Genomic DNA, 17,107 nt, shown 5'->3' on the forward strand with positions numbered 1-17,107 from the left:
GGTACAATCTCCCCCCATGCCTTGTGTGAGCGCTCCACAAAGCATGTATTTGATATATTATTCATCTCCAAGCTCAAAAAAATAGCTCGATTTACAATTAGCACGCTTTAGCTATTGTGTTTGCTTTTGTCCCACTAAAGAATTAAAGCTATTGGGCGTCCAAAGAGTCAGGCGGTGCCCAAATACAATGTCCAATAACAAATATTTAAATCATTCGCCCATGTGCATACAAAATAATAAATAAATATCAGGTGTTTCAATAAATAAGTGAGTCAAAATAAATATTGGCGCCACGCCTAAGATGCGCACCCATCAAAAATGATAATTTCTTCTAAATAACTTAAATACACGCTATCGCCCAGTGCTTCCCAACGCCACCACTGCCTACTCTACACATCAACTGAAGCATTCACAGTTGTTAGAAAGAAATAAAATTAAACCGACAAAAATGAATACCTAGCCGTCTTCAACTACAAAATAAATAAATTGGTTAAAACTCAATCTTAACCTTAATTTATTACGAGTGTGCACTCTAAACTCATAAGCGTCTATTAATTTAAATATGTATTTTGCGGAATCACCCGCTATGGAATCACCCACTTGTACATTAAATTAACAAGACGCCCAAAAAGGATAGGCGTCCCCATCGACTTTTCCCACAAGGAATCCACCTTGTGTATGAGCCCTAGCAATAAATATAATTTTACGAAATCCACCGCAAAACCTCATGGAATCCACCGTGGAATATGCCTCATAGCATCACTATCTGTAAGGTTCATTAGAGCTAGTCTAGCCAACATTGCCAACAAGATCTACTAATCGCATATTGCACGTTTTGCAAACTTGCAAAACTCATAAGGCTTCATCTCATTCACTTTGTGCTTTTGTGAGCAAAGGGTGCTCACAAAAGAAAAAATCGTGTGCTTTGCATGTAAAATACAAGGTGCTTCACACCTAATGTTTGAAATGTCAAGAATAAACAACATATGCCCATCTACATGTAAAAATGCATTCACTTGTGACACATCTCTCTCTCTCTCTCTCTCTCTCTCTCTCTCTCTCTCTCTCTCTCTCTCTCTCTCTCTCTCTCTCTCTCTCTATATATATATATATATATATATATATATATATATATATATATATATATATATATATATATATATATATATATATATATATATATATATATATGTGTGTGTGTGTGTGTGTGTGTGTGTGTGTGTGTGTGTGTGTTATAGCACTATTTGTGCACCTCTATTTATAGATGTACAATAAATTTTCTATCGAGTGACACCTTCCTTATATTATATATACCCCTCTCTCCCTCATTCTTAATCTATTATACGTGCACACGTGCATGCACACACACACACACACATTTATAAATTTCTTAACAACCACTCAATTATCAACCTTGGCTATGTGCAACTACAAGTTTATCATTTTCTTGACAACTACACAAGTATCACCCTTGGGGATGTACAACTTAGTTTTTACATAAAGAGACAAAGAATATCAAATGCATACTTAAGGTCTCACTAAACTAAGCTACGGGGCATATACTACCTCGCTACATACATTGATGGATATACAATACTTTGGACAAATTGAAAGACCCTAACAATAGTTTAAATTTATCCTATAAATAGGAAAGGTTCAACAAACATGACCTAGATGATTCTTGTCATCCAGTTCACAATATAACTATTTTAAAACTAATCCCTCAAGCAAAATCATTTTTTTAATAGTTCATGTATCAAGCAATCACTTCCCATTGGAGTGGTTTCTTAAGGATGTAGGGCATCTTTAAAAAATGGGTCCTCCACACTAGATAGCCTACTCTAGTAGAGCATCTAGGGTATTTTTTAAGAGACAAGGTTTTGCAAGTTAAAATGTTGTTTGGATAAAACAATGGGCATGTTATTAAGTATTCAAAAAGTGATAAAAGATTTAAAATATTTAGTTTGGATCATCTTATATAAATCTCTTTACACTAAATATTTAATATGAGTGATTATAGAGGCCTAGTGTGTGCATATGACGTGCCAATTACAAATGGTATGACACAACATCATGGTATTGATACCAAGCTTTGAGAGACTTAATGAGCCTATGAAACGTGATAAGTTTCAAGGGTCTTATGATTGTGGACTCAAAACAATCAAAGCATGTGGTTTTCCATTTACATTTGAAGATATAGTAAGTTGCGATCCTCTCTTTTTAAGTGTCTGTACACATGTGTTTGTTTCAAGGGTCTTATGATCGGGGACTCAAAACAATCAAAGCATGTGGTTTTCCATTTACATTTGAAGATATAATAAGTTTTGATCCTCTCTTTTTAAGTGTCTACACATGTGTGTGTGCACCTGCAAAGGTGCATGCACACACAATCTTTATTTCACTTCCATCCACAACATAGTAGCAATTACTTGTAATGAAGTAACCAAATATGAAAAGTCCTAAGAAAACTAACATACATTTATGTCCAAGCACCCACACACACTTCACTTTAACCACCTTCCAATGTGAGCAAGCATGCATGCATGCATAAATAGCAGTGTGTTAAAAGCCATTTCACTAAGAAACCAATATCTATATTCTTAAGATTATCTCATTGCAATTTTCATGTGTGTTTACCTAGATAAACTCCAAATCAACAAACTATTGCTAGATATATTCAAAATAGTCACTCATTTCTCCCAAGCTCATCCCCCCCCCCCCCCCCCCTCCTCTCACTCATGTATATATATCCCTCTTATATGTTTACTTGCTTTCTCTCAAATATTTTATAAATTCATGAAGTAAAAGGATACAACGTTGAAGTATCAAAAGGATGTTTGCACCACATGTGTGAAACATAACTCCAAGATGCCCACTCCGATCAACCAAGTAACATCACCAAATGCTTGTTACTTGATTTAAGTAGCAAAAGAAGTAACAAGTACAGTAATAAGAAACCCCTAGGTTATTATACTCGCTTAATGTACACCACAAAATTAAGCATAGAAACGTTAAATTACAAAGAAATAAAATAACACATTACGTAGTATGACAATGAACATAAAAGGCACTTGTGAACATGACAATAATGGCTCATTTTCATTGTTAGCAATATACATTGATTATCACTACATTGGCACATTGCTTATTGCCTACTAAGGGCATCAATTGCTCATCCATCCATTTATGCATTTGCTTTAAGCCCCTTCAAAATGAAAATAGGATGTCATGAAAAAAATGCATTTCCCTTAACGCCTCCATTCCTAATGGAGAAGTGCTGAAACATTAAGATGGATGGAGTCCTTTGGCCTACGAATGATAAGGAAGATCAAGCAAAGAAACAATCGACATGACAACTAATCTGATTAAGGTTGGAAATCTTAAGCTATATCTTACTATAACTTTGGAAGGGCCTATGGAGGCTGCTTAAAGGTTTGTTGCATGTGGGGGAGCCTTGTGTTTATGCTTTGGTAAATCCCTTTGCAAAAAAGAGGAGAAAAAGTAATCCGTCTCCCTACTTATAAACAGTAAAGTTTTGGACAATCTCAAGAAGATAGACATGAAGGATCTTTCAACTATTTATTGTAAGAGTAGCTTGATGGCAACAATAGAGATAGATGAAGCAAAGGAGCCCATGGACGCACTCAATTAGCCCCTTGATGCATACCCATCCTACCAACAAACCCTTAGCAAACACACCTTACCTTTGTTCCAACTCTCTCTGCCCAACCAGGGTTCTGAGCTTCCTTTTAGATCTGGGTTTAACATGCCCAGGACTCTAAAATCCAATACCAATTTGTAATAGTAGAAGCAAAGATTCCTTACTTGAGGGCTAGTGCTTGCATCGCCAAATGAGAGCCATATATCTATAAATGAGGAGATTATTGTTGTCAATGCATATATCTGTAAATGAGGAGATTATTGTGTGTGTGTGTGTGTGTGTGTGTGTGTGTGCTATGCATTGAAAAAAAATCATTGTGCTTTTTTAAGGCATATGCAACCTTGCCATGAGGCACTTTTAGGTATTGTATGACACTTTTCCCTTTGCTATAGAAAACAATGGACCAATCTTTCTTTATTTTATGAAACATCTCAACAAGCGAAGCTTCCTCCTCCTCATCAAGGCTATGTCTCTATTGGGCCAAACACCTCAATGCTATATTATTAGAGTTTGCTAGAGTCCCTCCTATACTTATACACACCTCAAGAACCTCCCCAATGAAGTGATTCTTTAACTAAATGTGCATGAAAGTCAAGATTCCATGCCAACTTAATGGCACTTTGACTATCATAATGCAATGTAGGCACCTCTCCTATAATACCCAAGAATCTTGCTAGACAAGTAAGCCATATGGCTTCCTTACAAGCCTTAGTAGTAGCTACAATATATTTTGCCTCAACTTAGATAAAGCTATCCATGGCTGCAATTGAGAGACCTAAGAGACTATACCATGTGTGAAAGTGAAGACAAAACCTATAGCAAACCACTTAGAGTCTACACTCTTCACAAAATTAGTATCCATGTATCCACAAAATCAAGAGACCCAAGAGAGTGCACTGCTTGTGAAAGTGAAGATAAAACCTATAATAAACCACCTAGAGTCTACACTCTTCACAAAATCAGTATCCACGTACCCACAAACAAATTTATCCTTCCTTTCAAAGCATATGCACATCAATCTAGTACCATTTGAGTATCACATGATACTATTTACTACCTCCCAATACTTCTTGCCAAGGTTTGTCATATACATGCTAACAACTACCATTGCATAGACAATGCCCGAATGTTTAGCAACCATGGCTTACATCAAGATACCAACTATTCCGAGGGCGAGAAGAATTTGGTAAGGACAACTTACGACTTATAAGAGAATAACTTGTAGAAGAAGGAGAATGTATTTATGTATTATAAAAGGATAAAGTGCAATAATATATTTACAAGACAAGACCTCCATATAAGACTAGATCAAAGACAAGACAAAACAAGACGAGACGAGAACTTGAGATACATGGCTTGAATTGAAACTAGAGAGGACTTACCTCATAAGAGTCTCACAAGTGGTGTTGGCATGACTAAATGACTTGTAGCCCCAAACCCCCTATTTATACTAGAGTTGAGGAGGTTAAGAAGAAGCCTCTAAATGATGAATCATTAATCTTGTAGAAGTTTTTACATGATACTAGGTCTCTTAGTATCTATGGCATCCTATAGTAATGAGTTCCATGAGGAGCAGTGGGGTCTCTTGGTAAGACTCTTGGCTTTAATGGATGTCATTGATGAAACTCCTTTACTTTAGTAGGTACTCCATGAAGGTGAGAGATTAGGTCCCATGTTTGCTCACTAGCATCATAGCCCTTCTAATGAACAAGGTATTCAAGCCTTCCATGAGAGTTTCTAAATTAAGGATAGTCTTGACTTCATACTCCATGTGACCTTTATTTTCAACACATGGTGGTGTTTGTAACCTCCCCACCTCAATTGAGAATGTATTGCAAGGCTCTAAGATTGAGACATGAAATATTGGGTGAATTCTCATGCATTGTAGTAACTAGAGATAAGAGATTGAATTCACCTAGCCAATATCTTGGACATCCGAAGTCTTTGATAATCTAGCTTCTAGGAAGGGAGAGAATAACACAAATCTTTCCCTAAAAGCCAAACTCAATCTTTGATGTTATAAGTTGGATATTGCATGCGTTGTTGATCGGCATTGTCTTTATATCTTTCTCAAGCTTGCTAGATATGTGAATTTGACTCCTTATGGATCTTTGACAGGTCTTCAACTAGATTCTTAGCTATTGGATTTTTAATTGGTGACATATAAATGTTCATTTTAGGGTGTCTTCCATCATTGGCAAAGAGTGAAGTTTGCCTAGTGGAGGTATGACTAGCATTATTGCAGGCAAATTCAGTCAAGATAGGTAAATCCACCCAATTATCTTAATGGTAATTGATTATACATTAGAGATGTTATTCCAATACTTGATTTACTCTCTCTAGTTGTCCATCACTTTAAGGGTGGTTGGATGAAGAGATGTTGGTTTGGAAATCTAGGAGCTTGAGGATACTTCTCTTAAAACTTGACACAACTTGTGGTCCTCAATCTAAAACAATGTCATTTGGTTACCCATGACAACAATGTCTTTGGCCATGCCTTTGTGTCTTATGGGTGAGGATAAAGTATGTCATCTTACTAAATCAATCAAAGATATGTGATGAAATCCATTGACACATATGACCAAGGGTGAATAGGATTAGGCAAGGGGTGGAGCAACCCATGAGGTCGATGGCAAGGGACATTGGCTCTGTTGCATGTATCACATGTATATACAAATTCTTTGACTAATTTTCATATTTGAGGCTACCAATAGTCTCAAGAGATGAGCTTTATTTTTTTATTGGCCCAAAAATGTCTTGCAAATTGAAGGTCATCCCTTGTTTGGAGTATATGTATTTGAAGTGATCCAAGTGATGTATACAATAGCCCTTGATATAAGAGCAAGCCTTCAACTTCCTGAAAGCCTCCAATACTTGTACATCCTTCTTGAATTTTTGCTTGATATTCAGAGCAAAGTGGTCCTTGGAAAGTTCTTTCTTAACTTGTAGACTAAAGGTTGGATTTTTTGGAGCTTTGCTCATTATTTTCCAAAGTTGGAATTGTCCTAATTTCAAGACTATAGAATCTTGTTGATCATGAAATGCATCTCCTTTTTTAGGTGCAAGATAGGAGCATTGAGATAATGCATCTGATTTTCCTTGTTGATTGCTAGGTCTATATGTTATGACAAAATCAAATCTCAAAGGAAGGTACCCTGTCTTGCTTACCATCGAATTAAGACTTGAGAATTCATGAAGTTTTCTAGATTTTTATGGCTTGTAAAGATTGTGATTTCATGGGGATGCCTCATCTAAAAGATGCCTCCATATTTCAAAAGGGTCAATAGTAGCAAAAGTTTCTTATCATGAATCTCATAATTTATTTTAGTTGCTAAGAATTTTCTAGATTAAGAAGCCATTGCATGTAGTTGGCTATTATCATAGGCTTGAGAAAAACTAGTATCAAGAGCAAAATACCATGCATTAGTCTTCAAGAAGAAAGGCTTCGATGGATCTACATGTATCAATATAGGGGCTATTGAAGGGTTGCCTAAGTATTTAAAATGACTTTTCTACTTCGAAGCTCCACATAGACCAATCATTTGTTGTTAATCATGTAAGTGGTATGGTGATCTTGGAATAATCCTTACTGGACATTTGGTAAAATTGCGAATCCCAAGAAGCATCACACATCTTGAACTATTATTGGTGTTTACCATTCAAGAATAGCCTTCACCTTCTTCCTGTCCATTGAGACTCCCTTTTAAGAGAAAATATATCTAAGGAATTCCACTTTTAGTTAATGAAAGGAACACTTTTCCAATTTAGCATACAAGCCCTTTTCACATAGCTTATTAAGAACTAACTGCATGGAATTCTCATACACTTTTTTATTCTTATTCTCTCTAGCAACCAGAGCAAGGACTATACAAAGGGTGGCAATCTTGAATACTAGTGATAATATCTCATCAAAATCAATTCCATTCTCCTACTTAAAACCTTTGACCACCTATCTTGTCTTATACTTAGGTAATGCATCAAATGGAGATGCCTTTAGCTCGTAGACCCACTTACATGGCAATGCTTGTTTGCCCTTAGGTAAATAAACTAACTCTCACTTAACATTCTTTTCTAAAAAATCCATCTCTAACTACATAGCCCTCTTTCGCTTAGGTGACTATCATCCCTTATTATAACATTTGCATAACAAGAAGGCTCACCATAATTCACGACTATTACATAGTCTAGAGATGAGATGTATCTATTTGATGGTTTAGAAACCCTTGTAGACATGCATAAAACTCACATAACAAGGGCCTCTCACTATCCCTATTATGAAATTATATTTATTTTAAGATGATTTGAATTATGTGGTGAACGAAAAAAATCCACAAGAAGTAAAATCATCCGAAATTAAATATAATCCCATAACATTCAAATTATGCAACAAATAGATAAAATTCGCAATAATTAAATTCTTATGTGTAAGAAGTTGGGAAGAAATATTATCTAAGAGAGGTTTATTAATAATACCGTATCACACTAACACATGTATAAAAGGTGTGAGATATGTAATTTTGATCACTTTTGCAAATAATACAATTACTTTCTCTCATCTCACCTTCTTGTTCACAACTTTATTGGCTTCCCTTTCTTCTCTCCTATCTTTTTAGTCATTCTCTCTCCTCTTTTCTTTCTCTTTTGCACTCTTTTCTCTCAGCTTTAAGTCCTCTTCTTGACAAGTGGTATCAAAGCATTGGTCTTTGATCCATTTGGTTACAATCTTCCCTTACATTTCCTTCTTGAACCAATTACATTCTGATTTCTCAAGGATAGGGTGTGAACCTTGAAGCAAATACGTACATAGATCAAGGATCTTTCTAGCCTAAGAACTAAATGGAGGACTTGGAGACCAAGCTGGAGGCCTCATGGACCAAATGCAGGTCTTGGACAAGAAATAGGCCATTTTGGAGGTAAAATGGTTCTCTTTCCTCTTTCTTTCAAGCTATTGTAGAAGCTTTCATCGAGGATAGAAGAGACTCATCTCTCTTGATCAGTAACCACTCTTTCTCTTCTTGAAACCTTGGGGCAAAGTTTAAAGAGATTTTGCCAAGCACTATGAGCATCATTATCATTACGGGGAAGCATTAGAGAACATCCCAAAAATCACATTGCATTTTGCACTGAATTCCCTAGTCTTTTTAGCTCCCATCGTTGCCTTTGATCTCTCATGTGTTGATCGAGCAATCATTGAGCACTTAGTTCAAAGCCATTCCAACAAGTCTTGGCAAGATTCAACCTCTGATCTTCATTCTTTCTCCGAAACCTTAAAAGTACAGTAGGGTAGCCATAGCTTCAACCTTGAAGCTCAAGGTTTCTTCAAGTTTTGGTTCTTCTTGACCTTCAAGGCTATTCTAATGCCATCATCAAGAAACATAGGCATCAACATTCAAGGCATTGAAGGATATTTGAGCCTATCAAGCACAATGGAGTTCTATTTTGGGGATTTTGATCAAAGAGCTTGAATTTCTTGCATTTAAGCATTCAAGGAGACTCGCTACACTTATTATTAAAGACTTTATGGTCTTCAAGGAAAGGACAGGATGATATATATGGAGCATGGAGCTTATGGGTTTAATTGGGGCATTTTTCTTCTATCAATGGTGGTTCAAGCTTGACTATATTTGAATCTTCCATCCTCTTCAAGCTTACAATAGGTATCATTCACTTTTAATCCCTATCCACTTGCCAATGAGAGATATTGGTTATTTGAGCCTTTGAACGAACCATCAATTAGAGATTAAATACATATTTAGTCAAATTAGAGCTTCTTTGCTAAATTTTAGCATTGATTCTATTCCCATTCAATCATGTTCTATTTTTACATGCTTTTATGCATAATTTGATTTGATATTTTGATTCTCTTGTACCCAAGAAGTGAATTATAAAGGATAGTATTGCAATTAGTGAGTCACTAATTTACAATGGTAAGAAACTCATCCAATCCCATTTTTCAATTCAATCTATGCATATATTGAAGACTGAAATAATAATTTCAATAATGCTACATATCATCCTTGTTTTCATAGTCACACAGGTATCACCAGTGGAGCAATTGAATACTTGAATATTTCAACTGACGAGCATTCAATAGGGCCTTTATTGATCACTTTACATGGATTACATGTTGATTATATGTTTATTCAACCTTCATTAGCAAGATACTTGTAGGAATTACATGGCACTTGGACACTTATTGGGCAGATATTCAGCCAAGTTATTTCGAACTATTTACAAGTTGTTCACATAGCATTTAAATGAAACAAGATATTAGCACCCATTTTTGGATCTTTATTCACTTGGTTACTTATCCAGTGCTTATACATAGTATTGTAGGTGTGTTCAGTATCTATAGGTCCTATCTAGTGTGCTACAGGGTCTGGAGACCTTAGTTTGGACCTATGGGTAGTGAAAAAGTCAAAATAGGGAATTTACAAGATGTTGGACCATTATGCATAGCAATAAAAGAATATTCCCAATACATTCTATTTCAATTTGAAGTGAAGTTTAATAGCTCATCTTGAACAATTGTTTGTTAGCTTAATTTTTAGTCAAAATTTTCTTGATTTTGATATTGTGGTGAAAAGTTACAGCCATTTTTGTGACAAGGGATCTACTTAGACCGCATGGCAATAGTGAGTAGAAATCGCTGAAAACAAGGGGAAGAAAAAAGTAAATCACTCTAAATGCCACAATTTAAAACCACAAAACTAGAAATTCCATCACCATGTTAGTTTCTAAGTTGAATCAATTGGTGGAGCAAGTGGTTTAATCAAAAATCCAAACCAAGGAAGCTATGGAGTAAATGGCCCACTCTACTTAGGATTCCTTGGAGAAATTTGCCTCTTCCACCAAAGAATCATTAAATAAAATAGTGCTCCGATTTCCATGCTTATGGTAGTACTGATGTGACAGAGAAAGAGAGTAGAGACAAGCAATCATTTTAGCCTTTGAATCCTAACCCACATCCTAGTATCATTGGCAAGAAGTCTATACCACGTACCACCTATGAGATTGGGGAGACTTCTTTTAGGGGTGATGAACCCATTTTGAGCATTCATGCATCCAACCCTCCTCCAGGAGCTAGAAGTTAGTCACCTATTTCTCTAGGTAGGTTTCAAACTAATTATCAAAAGAGTGCTTCTAATCTTTTAGCTCCCATTGGTAGCTATATGGACATGCATCCTCAAGCATTGAATGTGTAGTAAGTCTATGTACAGAGGGAGCTCCATGATAAAACAATGTTGACAAAATATAGTGGCAATTCATTATCATCAACTCTTACTTTGACATCTTCCATAAATCTAATGACCAAAAGATTAACTTTTTTACGCTTCACCTTGAGGGCTTTACTTACCATCATGGCGCTAAAAAAAAAGAGAAAACCAACAGGTTGATAGTTGGGAGGATTTCAAAGCAAAGATGGGTCAAGTATTTGTCTCTCCTGTTGAAAAAGAGTGTTGGGGGTAAAGGCACCTCCTAGCCGCCCGTTTATTACTACACTGATAGTACCCACCACTGCACACTGCAAGTGGTAGGTACCCATCATCATCACTTTATTCTTTATTCTTTTAGTGACAGTTTGAATAAAGGAAGGCTCGGTCACACATTGTGACTGTTGGAGTTTCCATTTGTGTCTCTCTCTCTTCTTGCTCTTGCTCTCTGACATAGCTCACTTCCAAGCAAGTTTCGATCCATCTCACCTTTCAATTGGTATCAGAGCGAGGCTTCCCGTCTTCTTGAGCTTGGTTCGTGGCATTCTTGGCTTCCATTCAAACACCTACAACATTGGGTCTCCTTCCCGGCAGCCATAGCCGACCTTCTCGAGCTCCTGTCACTCCCTGACTTCTTGAGCACCTTCCCGACCTATTGAGGCACCCTCAAGGCATTGGTACATAGGTGTTGAAGTGTTCTATTAGTGATTTTATTCAGTTCTTAGGTTGCAATTAATCAGGGCAGCCATAGCTCAAACCCTTGGAGCTTGAATCTTGCTCCCTCTTGCATTTGGGCACTTGAGGCTTGTTGTGTGCCTCCCTAGGCACCCCCTGGAGCTTCCTTACCATCCTGACCAGCACAACAATAGCAGCCAAAGCCCTTGGCAGATCAACGTGATTTGCGCCTGATCTATAGGCTCCTTGGACAGCTCATCTCCCACTTGCTAAAGGTCATGTCCTGCTCTTGGATCACGTGGCACCCTTGGCATTGATGCTTGACATGCTTTAAAGCCTCTCGAGTCTTGGACATTGATCTGAGGTCCTACAACACTATTTTGAAATATTTTACATCAGTCTACAAACATTAAATGTCAATGCTGCACTAGTAGTTGATGCCTATGCTTGTTTGGTGCTTCCTAGTTAAGTGGTTTGACACCTATTGATGTGACTGATTGTTTGGGGGATGCAAGGCACATGTTATGCCATCATTTTGGACTGATTTTCTTGCTGAAAATACTTAGTTTTGAACAATAAATCACTATTATACAACAATGGGCTAAAGCCTATTACCTCATGTTTGGTTATGCCTACTGGCTTCAGGCTATGCCTTTGGGATATGCAATGAAGTATTGACCTTCGGGGTATGACATCAAGCTTGTCTTTGGTTCCAAATCTTTATTTGCACTCGAGCTTGGCTTTGGAATGCATTTGATGCTCCGTCTTGGATGTACATATGGCATGTATGTTACCTATGTCTGACCGGTCGTCTTGACATGCTTGGCCTATGCCACTACTACATGCTCGTTACATTGTTTGGAGCCAATTGCTACTAGTGCCTTATCTTGGCTTGCATCTGGCTTCCCAAAGCTTACTTGGGATATTTCTTGGCTTTCCAGAGTTGTATTTGGGATACAGTTGATGTCTATGGATGCTATACTTGGAGGCTATAGAGGCTATATGCTGATGATGTCTCATTAATGTATGGTCTTGGATCTTTCATAATCGGTGCTCTCATATGCCTTTCATAAGCTTCTTGGCTTGATCCATACTGCTTTTGTGCCAGTGGGAGTATCGTTGGATATTTGATAGACATTGAGCAAGTGATTTATACTATTGAGCTTTGAGTCTTCTGAGACTGGGATCTTCTTCACTTGCATGTTGCATGGTTGATATGCCGTGGTCCGCATACATATACTTGGGCTGATTTGGGCTTCACACTTACTGAGCATACACCTCTTTGTGTCAGGTCTTACTAGTGTTGTGTACACTTTGCCCTGTTACACAAGGGATGCGTCGACTTACTGACGAGGATTCGTTTGACATGATTGGGTGTTTGCTCAATGTTTGTATGACTGTCATGAGTTGATTTATGCCCGCTTGATGTTGGTTATGCTTTGATAGTCCGTGGTTGACTTGGTGCATTGATTTTGCCTATAGTTTGCTCTCATTGTACCTGGCTCTAATTTATTACAGCAAGCAGTTATGTATGGACTGATGTGGAATTTTCATGTTGAATCATCTTGATTTTATTTTGATGGTACTTGGTGGATAATATCATTAGCTATAAGTTCGTGGTCATTTTTCCTCAGTTTTGATGGTATTTTGGCTGTTTACAATAGAAAACAAGTAGTTTTGAACTGTCTGCATTGTTTTGGATTGCATTATGAATTCTTCTTCCAATGACAATGGTATCTTCAACATCACTAAGCTTGATGGTACGGATTATGCCTATTGGAAGAGCCAAGTTTGGCAGGTATTGGTGCAGAAATCACAGATAAAGCCACTAAGGATGCATAGCAAGTAGCTTGAAACTTTGATTGACGAATGGGATGAGCTTCATGAGTTATGCAAGTCCACCCTCATCTTGTCTCTCACTGAACAGGTGCATTACAATGTGGTTGAGGAAGCACAGAGTGCTTGGCAGCTTAGGGATAGGATCAAAAACCTCTATGACAAGAAAAGTCCAGAAAGTCAGATGCATTAGCTGAAGCAACTTATGGACCTACGCATGAAGAAGAATATGACGATGTCTACTCACTTAAGCCAGTTCCATGCTATTCTCAAGAACTTGACTTCGTAGGGTATTACCTTTAACGATGAGGTTACTCCATTGTTTTTGCTTGGGACTCTAAGTGAGTCATGGGATGTATTTCGCACTGTCTTATGTGCTCCTACTACTATTTTGAACTTGCATGATGTAGAAAGTGCTCTTCTACAGGAAGAGATCAACTATAAGAACTTGGATGCCTCTCGTGTGTCGCATGCTTTGACTGTTAGAGGCAAAGATGGTAATGGAAAGAATGAATGTGGATATGGACATGGCAAAGACTCGTAGAAGTCTAAGTCCAAGTCGCGTAGTAGTAAGTAGCGCATCAAGTCTCGTGGGAGAAATGCTAATGTGACATGTCATCGTTGTGGCAAGAAGGGTCATATACGCCCATTGATGCAAGGAGGCATATTTCACGGTGGATTCCGTGCCATGGTGGATTTCGTGAGGTTTTACGGTGGATTCCGTAAACTTTGATGACCGGGGCTCATACACAAAGTGGATTCTTTATGCGAGAAGTTGATGGGGACGCCTATCCTTTTCGGGCGTTTCATTAATTTAGTGTGTACATGGGTGATTCCATAGCGGGTGATTCCGCAAAATGCATATTAAATTAATAAACGTTTATGAGTTTAGAGTGCGCACTCGTAATAAATTAAGATTAGGATTGATTTCTAACCAGTTGATTTATTTATGTAGCTGAAGACTGCTAGATATTCACTTTTGTCGGTTTAATTGTATTATTTTACTAACGATTGTGAATGCTTCAGTTGATGTGTAGAGATAGCAGCAATGGTGGAGGAAAGCATTGGAGGATAGCGAGTATTCGAGTTATCACTTATATTTTGATGGGCGCATACCTTAGGCATGGTGCCTATATTTTGTCGTGCCTATTTATTGAGGCGTTGGATATTTGTTTATTATTTTGTATGCGCATAGGCACACGATTATGATATTTGTATTTGGACATTGTACTGGGTACGCCTGACTCTTTGGGCGCCTGTCCATTAGCTTTATTTCTATTTTGTGCTAAAGCAAACTCAAAAGCCAAAAGCGTAATATTTTGTAATTTGGGCTATTATTTGAGCTTGAAGATGATTAATACATAAAATACATGCTTTGTGGAGCGCTCACACAAGGTATGGGGGGAGATTGCACCCAATTGGTCTCTTGTTCATGTCATGCATGCTTTTTTTACCTTGAGTTTTGTGCAAAAGGTAGAGTTCTTTTGTTCTTGGGGACCTTCCGGCATTCACTACGCAAGCATACGGCATTCGATCTGCGCACCAGTGGTATTAGAGCGAAGCTGAGATTGAGAGCTTTCAATCGCTACCCATCTTGAGCGAAGGCGGAGCTCCTAGAACGATCGAGCTCTACGGTCAATCTCATCGCGAACAGTCGATACGGGTGGATTCCTGGCGGTCAAGAATCTCTGTTTCCATCCTCTGATCGCGAAGGACCTGCTTGCAACGACGGAGGACCACTCCTACATCCTCTTTTTCAAGTCGTCAACAAACAGAGAGATAAGTCTTCAAAATCCATAAGCTTGAAAGCTCAAGTAAGCTTAATAAGCTTAATAAGCTTAGTTTAAGCTTAAAAAGCTTATATTTTCAATTCGTCAACAAATGGCAACAGGGCGGCATCCTGGCGAAAATTCCACGTGAAGAAACTCCCCCCCCTACAATTCGACGATTTTGTTTTACTAAGCTTAAAGCTTAGTCTCTTAAGCCTTAAATCACACAAGGCTTCAAAGTTCATCAAGTTTCCTAAGTTCTGCAAGTCTACAAAGTCTACAAAATTCTGCAAGTCTTCTAAGTCACTTAAGTTCTGCAAGTTTTGGTACTCTGCAAATCTCATAAGTCTGCAACTCTGCAAGTCAGACAAGTCACTTGAAGTCAAAACTGACTTCTGTCCAAAACTCCTAGAAGGACTGTTCATGCGCAGAAACTCCGAACTTCAAAGTTGTTCTCTGGAAGGTACTGTTCGCATACGCAGACGCTGAACGAGTTTCAGCACACGCAGAAGGATAAAACACAGAGTTTTCAAAGATTACAAATCTCGCAATAGCCAAAGACGAAGATTGTGAAAGCCACACAAAAAAATATATAAGCCTTGTACACCCGATTTTGAGCTACGCTCATCCCGCTAATTGGATTTTGAGAGTGTCACAGAAGGATAAAACACAGATTTTTCAAAGATTACAAATCTCGCAATAGCCAAAGACGAAGATTGTGAAAGCCACACACAAAAATATATAAGCCTTGTACACCCGATTTTGAGCTACGCTCATCCCGCTAATTGGATTTTGAGAGTGTGAGGTCTTTTGAAGTTTTGCAGGATGACGGAACCACATATGGATGATTTAATGGTTGAAGGCGATCTTCCTGAACCTACGATGGAGCAAAAGCTAGATTTAATTATGATGCAGTTGGATGAAGAACGACGAGCTCGGCAAGCATTGCAAGCTCAATTGGCTAATTTACAAAGATCGACTACTAATAAAGAAGAACCACAATCTGAAGATCTTATCCAACGTACCATCGACGCGGCTCTCGAAGCTCAATCCATCCGCAAAGAAACAAAGATAAGTAAAAGAAATTTCAAATTCCGTACTTTCAATGGCACTCGAGCTGGAAAAACTGTTCTTGCATTCATCAGTCAGTTAGATGATTACTTTCATGAGGAAACATATGCAGAAAAAGATAAAATCAAGTGTATCACTAATCATTTAGTGGATAGAGCATCTCTTTGTTGGACCGTGGTTCGTAAGAGTATAGATTGTCCCACTACCTGGGAGAATTTCAAGAAGAAGTTTATGCAGAATTTCCTTCCTCCACAATTTCATGAAAAAGCTATAAAGCAATGGGACCTTCTTCAGTAAAGAGATCGTGAGCCTATTCCTCAGTACACCGAACGCTTTTGGAATACATTACTCCAGTTACGCATGCTTGAAGACGTACTTGAAGCGACTCATAAGCTCAAGTATATGTCTAGATTACTTGGGCATTACTACGCTGAAGTCAATATGTTCAAGCCTGCAACTCTTGAAGACGCAATTTCATTAGCTCATGACACTGAATACAAGCTTCGAGGAAGAGACAAGCGTCCACAGCAATTTCAAGCCAATGGTAACTATGGATCTAAGCAATTCAATTCAAATTTTAGAAGATTTAATCAAGGTCGTTTTCCTTCATCATCTTTCCGTAAGTCTTGGGCAAAACCACCTGCTTTACCATCCAATACCAATCAAAATCCCAAGCCCATTTCACAACCAAATCCTAATATTCCTAGTCTTCCTGCCATTGCAAACAATGTATCTAAAGCCAAACATATAGTGTGCTATAAATGCCACCAACCTGGACATCTAGCAGCCAATTGCCAATTGAAGAAGCCACCTGTCCATATCAACTATCTTGGAGCAATGGAAGATGACGAACATGAAGAAATGCCTGATTTCACGGAAGA

The sequence above is a fragment of the Lygodium microphyllum genome, chromosome 1, assembly GCF_053477565.2.
Source record: "Lygodium microphyllum isolate KBCC chromosome 1, Lygodium_microphyllum_v1.1.10, whole genome shotgun sequence".
In the NCBI taxonomy this organism is placed as follows: Eukaryota; Viridiplantae; Streptophyta; class Polypodiopsida; order Schizaeales; family Lygodiaceae; genus Lygodium; species Lygodium microphyllum.